General features: G+C 38.8%; 1 protein-coding gene across 7 annotated transcripts in view; it reads right to left on the reverse strand.

The window, feature by feature from the left end:
- Nucleotides 1-14,165, reverse strand: part of KHDRBS3 (KH RNA binding domain containing, signal transduction associated 3) — a 185,196-nt gene that overhangs the window by 66,199 nt on the left and 104,832 nt on the right. The window lies entirely within an intron of this gene.

Raw genomic sequence — 14,165 nt, forward strand, 5'->3', positions numbered from 1 at the left:
CCAGAGAACACAGGGCTAGTGAAGCCAGGGGCCAAAATGTACGCCACAGTTCCACAAAAAAGAGAAGAAGACATACTCTGCCGAATACCAAATATTCTACATGGTCATTTAAAATACTATTCTTCAATTAAATAAGCGCAGATATCTTCTAAAGAAGTTTCAACACATTCATGTATTTTTAACATAAAACATGAGACTTTAAGTCAAAGAGGGAGAGAGTAGGTGGTTCAACCTATATCAAAAATGGCTCAACCTAAGCAGAAACCTGATAAAACATATAAGCCCTACTTGAAAAATGAGGAGAGAACACTGTGGTTACATCCGGAGACAGAGACGCAGACCGATTCACTCATGGGGACAGTGCCATACAAGTAAGAACTGTAGTGGGTAATGCTGGGAGCCTATATAGCTATTCGCTACTTCTTCTTTAGAAACAAACCCAATTTGCTTTGGAATAGCAAACGTACTGCTAAAAATTCAATTTCTGAAAATAAGAGAAAATTAAAGTAACCAAAAGCTAGTTCTATCAAGCTACCAGAGGATACCAAAGCAGCTTGGCCCTAATCTTCATCACAAAATTCAGGTGGAACCCACTGGAAAGAGGCCAAGGGGACATTCCTTAACTACCTTTGCTCAAATTCTTAAGAAAGATAGGGCAAATGCATTCATATGAGGGGTTTCTTTTCATTGTGGCCCTCCAAAGGTCACATACAGTCTGATAACCACCAGGCTCGAAGGTTACATAGATCATCGGAATAAAGCCTTGACCTGTAATACGGATTAGTCTTTGCTTTCAATTTCTTACAATCTATGTAGTCCTTTGCCCAAAACAATCTCAGGCCATCTGTGCAGGGATTCCACGTTCGCAGTGCACCAGCCACATCTCTTCACCACCCACCACCTCCAGCCAATCTATCCTCCGCTCTGCATAGAAAACCCAGCAAACATCAGTGGTCTACTGCCTGTGGCACAGACATTGGCTACACCGGCAAATGACCACAGGATTCACAGCTGCCCATGGTATACGCCGGTAACACTCAGTTCAGAAATTTCTTGAGCACAAGAACTTCAAATCAAACGATGAATCAGAGTAACACTAGTATGCCTGCTTTTAGAATAACTTTTTTTTTTTTAGTTTTTAATGCTAAAAAGGATTTCTAAATTAGAACATTTGGAAAGTTGTATTTCCTACATTTTCTATTTTAGTTCTACTGTTTGTATTATATTGGAGCCACGGTAGCACAGAGTGCTTAAGCGTTTGGCAGCCTAACAAAAGGTTGGCAGTTCAAATCTACCAAGCCGCTCCTTGGAAACCCTGTGGGGCAGTTCTACTGTCCTATAGGGTCACTGTGAGTTGGAATCGACTCAGTGGCCATGGATATTTGTACTATAATAAGAAAATTCAAATGAATTGGAGAGCAATCAAATAGTGAGAAAACTATCTGTGGGACAGCAACACTGTATCGAATAAAAATATATACTGACTAGTTTGTGGTCTACGTAGTACCTTGGATGGCACTGGTGGGGTAATGGATAAAGTAACTGCACATTTTAATTAATTTAAATATACACTGATTAGCTGGAATATATTATTCAGATTTATTGTAAACCACTCTTTCCTCTAATCACTTAAGAGTTTTCTAGATATGTACGCACTGGAGATACAAAGCTGAGTATGACACAGTCCCTGTCCTCAAAGATCTTAACAGAAATAATGAGCAGTAGCTACTTCTCCCTAACATTTTTATTATGAAAATTTTCGAGCATAACAGCAAAGCTGAAAGAATTTTTCTGTGACTGCCTATATACCAATCACCTAGTTTCCAACATTTAACATTTTTACTAAATTTGTTTTCTACACATGTATGAGTACGTATCGGTCCACTGCTTTTTCCATTTCTTTTGGTAAATACTGAAGAGTGGAATTTTTGGGTCATGGGGTTATTGTTTGTTTAGTTTTTTGTTTTGTTTTAATAGCTTCATTTTGGAATAATTTACATGTCATAAAATTCAGCCATTTAAAGTATACAATTCAATGATTTTTAGTAAATTTACAGAGTTGTGCAACCACCACAGTAAACTGATTTCAGTATACATTCATTACTCCAAAAAGGTCCCTTGTGCCCATTTACAGTAAATTCCTGTTCCCACCCACAGCCCCAGGCAGCCACGCATCTACTGAAGTCTTTATATATTTGTCTTTTTTGCACATTTCGTATAAATGGAATTATGCAATACGTGGTCTTTTGCTTTTTTTTTTCTTTCACTTACCATAACACTTGGAGATTCATCCATGTTGTAGCACGTGTCAGTAGTTCATTCCTTTTTATGGTTAAATAGTATGCCATTGTATGACTATACCATGTTTTGATTACCTATTTCCCAGTTGCTGGGCATTTGGATTATTCCCACATTTTGGCTATAATGAATACTGCTGCTGTGAACATCATATACAATTCTGTGTGGACATGTTTTCATTTTTCTTGAATAGAAATGCCTAGGAGGGGAATTGCTAAGTCATAACATAATTTATTGTTTTCCAAAGTGGCTGCATTACTTAACATTCCAATCAACGATGTATGAAGTTTCCAGTTTCTCAACATCCTTGATAATACTTGTTTTTGTATGTCTTTGCGATTATAGCAATTTTAGTGGACATGAAGGGATAGGTATCTTTAGTTTTACAACCAGCAGAACTCCCTCAAAGAGGTTATTCCAATTTATACAGCCATTAAAGAATATGACAGTTCAGTTGTTCCACACAGTATCTCACAGTGGTTTTAATTTGCATTTCCCTAATGATTAATGATATTGAGCACTTTTCAAATGATATTCATATACATATCTCATTGTCCACTCATGTATCCTTTTGTTGGTAAAGTGTCCAAATATTTTGATTTTTTTAAGTGGGTTGTCTTCTTACTATTGTGTTATTATTATTTAATTGGGTTGTCTTCTTACTATTGTGTTATTATTATTTAATTGGGTTGTCTTCTTACTATTGTGTTATTATACTAATCCTTAATAAATGTTTTAGGCTATTTTATATTAGTCTGGTTTGTTTATTCATTCCTTTAAAATTTCTTTTGATGAGGAGAGATGTTGATATGTTGATGAACTCTGATTTTTTTTTGAACTCTGCAAATTTCTTTGAACTTTGCCTACTTCTAAGTGAAAAACGTATCTTCTACATTTTCATCATTCATTCAAGAACTAAATCCAAGTCTCCCAAAGATGCAAAATTAGCAACAGTAAAGAATGAAATAAATTAGTTCATGAGGATGCCAAGACAAAGAGGAATGAAAAACAATACCCTTATTATTGAGGTTATATTTTAATATATAAACCTATAATGTTACAACAACAATTTGTAGTCTCAATCCAAAAGCTCTGGCTGACAGAGCAATAAACAATATCCTTTTACTTTTGCTGAGGGAAACAGCATAGATTTGTAATGGGCCCCAAGCAGTGGGACCAGTCATTGATTGAGCACGTAACTATTTCAGAATGCCTCTGATTCACTGCCTGCATATTAACTCCCTTGGACACACCTAGAAGTTGAAATGGACCACTAGAGAGGCTACTGAGGAAGAGTATAACTGCTGGGCCAAAGAGGCTTTATGCTATTCTTTTCTGATTATGACAGTAATGCTAAAAATGGCCACGTGGGTACAAATGAGTAAAAGTCCCAGTGAGGTATAAAGAATTTCTCAGATGTTAAAAATATGTCAGTTTATAATTTTGTAAGCACTTCCTTAAGGCCTCAGCAGAGGGACTCCAGCAAACACTTTCAGATTAAAAAACAAACAAACAAAAAAAAAAAACTTTCAGATTAGTTAAGTGTATTTCCCCTTTGCTTAGTTCTTGAGATATATTATTCCCCAAAGTATGGAATAAGTCCAGTTTGGGTACTGCACTTCTGGGAATCTCCAGCAATAACCTCTGCTATTATGAGACCACATGGTACTGTAATTGCTTATCTATCTCCAGACCAGACTGGGCTCATAGAGGAGGGGTGTGCCCTTCGCCTCTGCATCCGCAGGACCCAGCACAGGCAGGGACCTCATCCTGTGCTCCATAAATATTCACTGAAATAATGAATAAATGGGGGTCACGTTTTCAAAAATCTAAGAAATCTCTAATTGTTCCTATGGCAGGAATACATTCCTGAAGGGAACAAAAGAGAGGGCACTAGAATCAGATCCACCTAAGTTCAAATGTCACCGTCACTACTGACTATCTCAGTGGTGCTGGAAAGCTATCTCCCCTTTCTACACTTTAGTCATATGGGGACAGCACTACCTAGTTTACGAGGTTCTCCTGAGGATTAAAGGCACTACAGCCCTACACAGATCATATGTCTGCGGCCATAGTCAGCACAAAGCCCCAAACAAAAGCTACTTCATATGCATGTTTTCGGAAACCCTGGTGGGGTAGTGGTTAAGTGCTACAGCTGCTAACCAAAAGGTCAGCAGTTTGAATCTGCCAGGTGCTCCTTGGAAACCCTCTGGGGCAGTTCTACCCTATCCTGTAGGGTCGCTATGAGTCAGAATTGACTCAATGGCAGTGGGTTTTGTTTTGTGTTTTTTTATGCATATTTTTAAATACATAATGTCTTGAAGGCTGAATCAAGAATACTAAAATACCTTAATTCCTTATTCTGTCTTGATTCCGAGTTTCCAGACATTATATATTTAAAAAAATATTTCAAAACCCAAAATCATAACACCTGCATAAAGCAGATGCTACAAGCAAAGTAGGCTGCTAAACTAAAATTTGCTGTAAAGAGAGTGTAACCCACTGGTTTTCAGTTCTTGGGGACCTATGGAAATTTTTCAAAACATCACTATCAGGAGCCTCACTCTAAGAGATGCTTATTCATTTACCTCCCTTGCTCCCAAAATTACATTAAAATGACAGGAAAAAAAAACAAAAACTTAAAAGAATCTATAAAAGTACAAAAAATAAGAAAGGGGGCATTATTAAACTAGAAATTTTAAGGCATTTCTGGAAGATTAAAAACTGACAGCATTAAAATCAAAGACACATCAGAGCAAAATGCTGTGCAGGTGGCAGCCAATGAGGTGAGGGCCTTCCTGATGGAGCCCCAGAGAAATGCCAAGCCGAAAGGTGTAACGTAGGAATAACTAGGAATGCCAAGAAAAACAAAAGCCTATACCTGGATGCCATGGGCCAAGTATAAAGGGTTCTGAGAACTAATGGATAAGCATGTTTTCTGAAACAATAAACATAAACGTCTACTTGTAAAAATAATTCAGGAGGCAGAAGGAGACTGACTGGTAATCTGAATTCACACAGAGGCCCTTCAAAATTACTGCAGGTACCGATTAATGAGCAATAACTTCTCTAGCCTGTGCTCCTGTCTCCCCGCGTAACTGGTCCTTCAATTTTATAGTATATTTTGTCTACAGATAAGCCTTTTACCACTAATTTAAGATCAAGCTAAAACTAGGCTTAGGAGTTAAACTCCAATTTTCCTTTTTAATTTGTGTTTAGTTTTAACAATAGTATCCTCTGAGTTTTGTGAGACAGGGGAGTTTTACTATTTGGAAACTAAGTCAAGCACCATTAACCACCATGTAGTTAAAAAATAATAACACAGCATCTGTTTTTCAAAATTGGTTCTTTTTATTTACTTATATTTTAACTTTAGAAGAATCTTCGAGGAACTAATACACCATCTTGGATTGTAAGGAGGATTTTCCTGAGGTCCGGCAATTATTTCAATTTCTTAAATTTAACACATTTAAAAAAAACAATCTTCATGGACTCTTGAGGTGCACTGAAACGAAGGTTCAGAATCGCTAGTATTAACCCTTGAGATAATGGAACTCACATTTCAGATTCCAAATGCATAGAAAAATGCAGCGTTACACTGGTTGCTGTAAAATTACTGGACAAATCAGATGAGAGAATTATAAAATGTCAACAAGGAAAAACTTGTAAGTAAGGACCAGGTGAAAGGTCTTAATTATCCAACTTCATCAAGTCACCAAAGGTTTCCTAAGTTTGGGTTGTCTTAAGATAAAAACTAACTTTACAGTTTAGTAATTGGAGGTTATAAAAAAAAGCTGGACAGTTACAGAAACAGTTATACCTTGCTTCCTTTTATTTCCAACCTACTACTGAATGTCTAAGTTGGCCAACTAGGATGGGAGTACAGCTCCCCTCTGCCTTGTCACCATCATATCCCCACTGCCTCCTACAGGTAGCCACTCAATGAAAGCTCAGACGGTGGATGAATGAATGGATGAACTAATGAATAAATGGATGAGTGCCATTTGCAGACGAATCCTCAATGTGGCATGCTAAACTGGAGCAATTATTTCTCATTACTCCTCTCACCCCTGCACTCAAATTCTTCCTATCTCTAACATCTAACCCAATTGCAAACAATTTTTAAAAGAGAAAAAAGGAAATATCAATCCCTGTTATCGTATAAAAAGGATTTTTTTTTTTTTTTTTTTTTTGGTATATGTTGTTATTGTTGTTAGGTGCTGTCAAAGTTGGTTTGGACTCATAGCAACCCTGTGTGCAACAGAATGAAACACTGCCCAGTCTAGTGCCATCCTCACAATTGCTGCTATGCTTGCGCCCACTGTTGCAGCCATATGCCAATCTATCTCATTGAGGGTTTTCCTCTTTTTCACTGACCTTCTACTAAGCATGACGTCCTTCTCCAGAGACTGATCCCTCCTGACATGTCCAGTGAATGTGAGACACGGTCTTGCCATCCTTGCTTCCAAGGAGCATTCTGGTTGTACTCCTTCCAAGACAGATTTGTTCATGCTTTTCGCAGTCCATGGTATATTCAATAATCTTTGCCAACACCACAGTTCAAAGGCATCAACTCTTCTTTGGTCTTCCTTATTCATTGTCCAGCTTTTGAATGCATATGAGGCGACTGAAAACACCATGGCTTGGGTCAGGCACACCCTTGTCCTCAAGGTGAAACCTTTGCTTTTTAACACTTTAAAGAGATCTCTTCCAGCCAATATGCCCTATGTAATGTGTCCTTTCTTGACTGCTGCATCCATGGGTGTTGATTGTGGATCCAAATAAAATGAAATCCTTGACAACCTCTAGCTTTTCTCCGTTTATCATGATGTTGCTTATTGGCCCGGCTATGAGGGTTCTGGCTTTCTTTATGCTGAGGTGTAATCCATACTGAAGGCTGCGGTCTTTGGTCTTCATCAGTAGGTGCTTCAAGTCCTCTCTCAGCAACCTTTCAGCAAGCAAGGCTGTGTCATCTGCATAACACAGGTTGTTAATGAGCCCTCCTCCAATCCTGATGCCCTGTTCTTCATATAGTCCAGATTCTCGAATTATCTGCTCAGCATACAGACTGAAAAGGTATGGTGGGAGGATACAACCCTGACGCATACCTTTCCCGACTTTAAACCGTGCAGTATCCCCTTGTTCTGTTTGAACGACTGCCTCTTGATCCATGTACAGATTCCTCACGAACACAATTAACTGTTCCAAAACTCCCATTCTCCGCAATGTTATCCATATTTGTTATGTTCCACACAGTCAAATGCCTTAGCATTTTTGTCTAGAGTCTTTCTTTATGGTTCTTATAAGGTAGGCTTTACGGGCAAGTCAACATCTGTTGATTATTTATAAATTTGTGCTTATATACGAATAGAAAGGAAAACATACTTATTTGGCAAAACTTCCTTTGATATAAACACATTTTAGGAATTTGATACACTACTGTTTTGATAATGTATATCAAATTTTCTTAATCTTCACCTACCATTTCAAATGTCTAAAATCCTTTGTTTTTAAAGTGTATAAACAGAAAATTTTTACTGAGTAGAAATGTTAAATAATATTCCCTTTTTTAAATGGATTAAGAATATCATAGATGTTTAAGATTGTTTTAATCACTGGAAATGATTTCTTCTCCTCTTATAGTAAATGAAATCATAAAAAATGTTAACAGAAAAACTGAACAGTTAATACTACAACCATAAATATTTCACCCAGTATATGGTATGATTTATATTAATCTAACAATCAATATTAAGATATCTTTTTTCTTCTTATTAAGGACAATAATTTTTTTCTTGATTGTCCAAAATTACAGAAATTTTAAAAAACAGATTTTACTGGGACGTTACCTTCTCAGGTCACTCTACCACCTAACTGTCAGCACAGCCCCTTCCTGCCCTTCTTTCCTACCCTCCATCTACTGTACTACCTGCTCTTTCAGTAAAAGCAAAGGCTGTGACACCTGATATGCAAACCCCATAACCCACGTGGGATGCTGGGTAACTGTCCTTGGCAATGAGTTTCTCTACTTGTTCTTGCTGGAAGCTCCATGAATTGCCCTCACTGAAAGACTCTCTCAGTTCTCAATATCAAATTACTGTTTGTGAAAGTACCTTCTGGTGGTGTGTTCCTGAGCAGCCACAATGGAGTCGATGAAAGGGAGACAAACAAAAGGAGAAAAATGTGTGGTTTCCTTTAAAATTATCTTCATAGGCTTTGTGAAGACAGTAAGTGAAGCAAATAATGCTGTAAGGTGAGTGAGAACTTCTGACAAGAACTCCTAATTTAAATGCCAGCCAGACAAAAAACCAAACCCATTGCCCTCAAGTCAATTCCAACTCACAGAGACCCTACAGGACAGGGTAGAACTGCCCCACAGGGTTTCCATGGAGCAGCTGGGAGATTCAAACTGCCGACCTTTCGGTTAGCAGCTGAACTTTTAGCCGCTGCACCACCAGGGCTCCAAATGCCAGCCACGGACAAACACTTAAGAAAAGCTATTACGTCAAGGTGCTCTAGGTCGCAGCTCCTGGTCATGGCCACCACATGCCAATGCAACAAAAACTGGAACACCTGTTCTAGGCCTGACTGAGGCAGCAGTGCTGGCCTGAGAATAGTTTTCGACATCCAATAAGCCAAATGATGTCTTCCTAGAAAAATGTAATGGAGGGCCACTAAAAAGCTGAGCCAATTCAGGGTGACGGAATCTCAAACATGTTCCCATAGACTGGTAACATCTCCCCCACCATACGTCAGCTTTTCAGAAGTTTTAATATTTTGTTCTCATCTTTCATTTCAAAGTCAGGCAGTCCTGTTTCTGATGTTAGGTCATTCGTTCAATGTCACAAACTTCCAGGGAGCCCTTTCTGTGCCAGAACTGGACTTACAGAGATGAGTAAGTCACTGCCTGACTTGAGGAGCCAGAGTTGAAGAGGGGAAAATCAGAGAAACAAGGAACCAGGACAGCACAGTACACACAGAGAAGAGGGTTAGGGAAAGAGATGGGGGCACACCGTTTCTGAATGTGAAAGTAGGTGTGACAAACAGAAGGATGAGAAAGGAGTAAGACAGGATAGTGCCAGAGGGCAGTTGTCCCAAACAGAGGGTGCAAAGGCGTGGATGAAGTAAAGGACAGGGAATGTTTCAGGCTTGAATTAGGGAGTGGAACCACGGGAAAACTTAAGATCCTAGAGTCACTGCTGGCTCTTAAAGCTGTGTACCTTAGGGAAACTTCCCTCTGAGCTACAGTTTCCTCATCTATAAAATGGAGACAGGAAATTGAGCAAACACTTGTCCAAATCCTACTTATTTTTCTAAACATCCAGTTCAAACTATGCCATGATTCCTTTTCTCAGTATTCAAAATATGCCCACACTGAAAACCGGATTTCTATAGCACAGATACTTGATCAGCCCTTCCACTAGGACCTTGGGCAATGTACCTCTCTCGCTTAACCTCCTTCATTATCAATATCAATGTTAACAGAGAGCAGGAAGACTTGTGCTGCATAGTTAGTTCTAAAAGGCAGACTAGGGCTGACAGTGAGAAATGACAGAGACAGATTTTTGTTATTTTTGTTTATTAACAAAGAAAAACAGTAAAAACATGCTAACAAATCAGAACTGGAGGACAATGGCACAGACTCAAACTAAGGAATGATCTCTGGGTCATCAAGGAACACACCAAGTTTGGATGAAAAGCAGCCCTGGTGGCACAGTGGTTAAGTACTTGGTTGCTAACAGAAAGGGTGGCAGCTCGAACCCACAAGCTGTTCCACGGGAGAAAGATGTGGCACTCTGTTTCTGTAAAGATTTACAGTCTCGGAAACCCTATAGGGCAGTTCTAGAGGGTTGCTGTGAGCTGGATTGACTTCACAGCCATGTATTTGTCTCTTTTTTTTTTTTTTTTTTGGTTTGGATAAAAAGAAAAGGTAAATAAAATGTTCTTGCACTAAATGGACATACTTCCTCATACACTGTCTTATATCGTCAACAATTTTAAAAATAACAGATTTGCAACTTGTTGGAGTGGAACAAATTGTCTTGGACTTTTCTTATACTTATGCAATGTAGAACAACAAAGCAGGTACTTAACAAAGGAAAAAAAGAAAGAACCTGCACTGAAAGCACGATGGATGCAGAGTAAGGACATGTGATGACCAACAGATGGTGTCACAGGGCTATCACCCATGGACCGGAAGCCCTGCCAATCACAGGTGGTCCGCACACCAACAACACAGAGGGCCTGTAGGAAACGCAGACTCTCAGTCCACCGCAGACCTACTAATCAAGCTCTGCCGGGTCACAAGATCCCAGGCAATGTATACACACAGTAAAGTGCCAGAAGCACGGCCCCAAAGCCACATTTCAGATTACCCCCAAAAATGCTCAGAGCAAGAGCTGCCAAAGCCATCCACTGAGGAGTTTGTCTTGTCACCTCTGAGAGGTTCTCCATGTGCTCTGAGACACTACAACTGCAGCTCTGAGAGACTCTGCCCTCCCAGTCTCTCATTCACTTGTCAATCTCAGGTGAGAAAAAAAATAAAAAATCTCAGAAGGATGAAGTCTCCTTCTCAGAAAAACACTCACAGAGATGAAGAAAGATTGTCAAATGAGTTAGGGATTCTAGAGGGAAAAGAAAATTATCCCTCAGGCTGTGATTGCGTCAGGGCGTGGACCTCAAATAGACCTCCAGGAAGGTTCTTCTCGCTGATAGCAGTGGTACCAGGCTGAAACCCTGTCATTAGATCTTGTAGGCACCCAGGCTGTAAACCTGCTGAGGCCCAGGAGTCAATGTGTTTCCCAAGGGCACCCAATTAGTAATGCTAGCGCTAACTTGGGCATTCAGAGCTTTTACTACCATACTGTTTCTCCCACAATAATCTGCTGCTTCTCATAAAATTTATAGATAAAGCCGAACAATTTACAAGCTCTCACTCTACCAGACTTCACATCCCTGTCGGTAAATTATAAAATGAGGACTCATATGGGTTGTACCTTCTTTCTGCTCTCGGTCCTTAACCTTCAATAAACAGCTAAAATAAAGTATCAGTAGAGCTTAGAGGTAGGAGTCTACATAATATTACCACTTACCAAGTGCCTATTTTACATATCCTTCCTAAACACCTCACCAACTATCCTGGTGATCTGCTCCCATACAGACTGCTGTTTTCAATTCCAACCCATGGTGACCCCATGAGTGTCACTGTGAAACTGCTCTCTGTAGCATTTTCAATGGCTGTAATCTCTCACAGTGGATTTCAGACCTTTCTTCCACGGTGTCTCTGGGAGGATTAGGGCCGCCAACCTCCGAGTCAGTAGAAGAGAGCTTAACCATTTGTGACGCCCAAGGACTTCGGTACCGCGTCCAAATCTATGTCAACTGGACGCTGCAACAGAGCTTGTTTTAATTCTTCTGACACAGCTTTGATCTGCAACACTCAATAGGGGAAATGACTTTTTATTTCCCCCAAATGAACACGGAGATACAGATGAATGCTATTTTAAATTATCTCATGCAAAACTGTATCAGAAAACACATAAGTATAGGTATCAGTTTAATTGATAAATCTGTATAACTTCTTTCCATCGACTTCTTTTGGCATAAAAGATTAATAAAGTAAAAACAACTTTCTACTTACATAAGTTTGAGATAATCTCATCAGATTTATAATTTCCTGTCAAAAGTAGTCATCGATCAGAGGCACAAATAAAAATTCTATGTGCCTGGTGGCAGCCCAGTAGTTCTCAGATACTACAGATCAATAGACGGTGAATAAAATAACAGCACATCTCTGGACACTCACTTGTGCCTGACACCGTGCTCAGTGTCAGTGACGTGGCAATGAACAAGCCAGATGCAGCATCCAAAAAAGAAAACACACACTCCCATGATCTCAATCTGTGGGTCAATGCTGTGCCATATCATAACAAGCCTCATCTTAAAGAATTATGGAATTAATGTTAGCATGATTAAATAACTTGTCTAAAGCCATCAGCTAATAAGTAGTACAGGTCACATTTAAGCCCAGGAATACCTTGCTTCAAAGTGAATCCCTTTAGTATGACATCAAAATGCCTGAATACATTCTTACAAACTTTGTACTGTACTCTATCAGGGGGCTGTTTTTAGTATTAGTAAAGATAACATTAAAAGTATTGTCACGGCAAAGATGCCCTTTATCACCACTCTTATTCAACATTGTGCTGGAGGTCCTAGCCAGAGCAATTAGGCTAGATAAAGAAATAAAGTGCATCCAAACTGTTAAGGAAGAAGTAAAAGTATCCCTATTTGCAGATGATAGGATCTCATACAAAGAAAATCACAAAGAATCCACAAGAAAACTACTGGAATTAATAGAAGATTTCGGCAAAGTATGAGGATACAAAATAAACATACAAAAAATCAGTTGGATTTCTCTACACCAACAAAGAGAACTTCGAAGAGGAAATCACCAAATCAATACCATTTACAATAGCCCCAAAGAAAATAAAATGCTTAGGTATAAATCTAACCAGAGACATAAAAGACTTATACAAAGAAAACTACAAGACACTACTGCAAGAAACCAAAAGAGACCGACATAAGTAGAAAAACATACCTTGCTCACGGATAGGAAGACTTAACAGTGTGAAAATGTCAGTGCTACCCAAAGTAAACTACAGATAGAATGCAATCCCGATCCAAATTCCACCAACATTTTTTAATAAGATAGAGAAAAAAATTACCAACTTCATATGGAAAGGGAAGAGGTAGTGGATAAGCAAAGCATTACTGAAGAAGAACAACAAAGTGGGAGGCTTCACTCTACCTGATTTTAGAACCTATTATACAGCCACAGTAGTCACAACAGCCTGGTACTGGTACAACAACAGATACATAAGACCGATGGAACAGAATTGAGAATCCAGACATAAATTCATTCACTTATGAGCAGCTGATATTTGACAAAGGCTCAAAGGCTGTTATATGGGTAAAAGACGGTCTCTTTAACAAATGGTGCTGGCATAAATGGATATCCATCTGCAAAAAAAAAAAGGGAACAAGGCCATGCACAAAACTAACTCAAAATGGACCAAAGATCTACATGTAAAATATAAAACAATAAAGATCATAGAAGAAAAAATAGGGACAACCCTAGAAGCCCTAATACATGCCATAAACAGAATACAAAACATAACTAACAATGCACAAATACCAGAAGAGAAACTAGGTAACTGGGAGCTCCTAAAAATCAAACATTTAAATGCTCATCAAAAGGCTACCTGAAGGGTAAAAAGACAACGACAGACTGGGAAAAAACGTTTGGCTACCGCATATTCAGTCAGGGTCTAATCTCTAAAATCTACATGATACTGTAAAACTTCAACTGCAAAAAGACAAATAACCCAATTAAAAAATAGGCAGAGGATATGAACAGGTACTTCACCAAAAAAGACATTCAGGTGGCTAACAGATACATGACGAAATGCTCACAATCATCAGCCATGAGAGCAATGCAAATCAAAACTACAATGAGATTCCATCTCACCCCAACAAGGCTAGCATTAATCCAAAAAACACAAAATAATAAATGTTGGAGAGGTTGTGGGGAGACTGGAACACTTATACAGTGCTGGTGGGAATATAAAATGGTACAGCCACTTTGGAAATCGATTTGGTGCTTCCTTAAAAAGCTAGAAATACAGGTATCATACGATCCAGCAATCCCACTCCTTGGAATACATCCTTGAGTCATAAGAACTGTCACATGAATAGATATGTGCACATCCATGTTCAGTGCAACACTGTTCACAATAGCAAAAAAGATGGAAACAACCTAGGTGCCCAACAACAGACAAATGGATAAACAAATTACAGTATATTCA

This window comes from Elephas maximus, chromosome 15 (assembly GCF_024166365.1).
Source record: "Elephas maximus indicus isolate mEleMax1 chromosome 15, mEleMax1 primary haplotype, whole genome shotgun sequence".
Taxonomy (NCBI): Eukaryota; Metazoa; Chordata; class Mammalia; order Proboscidea; family Elephantidae; genus Elephas; species Elephas maximus.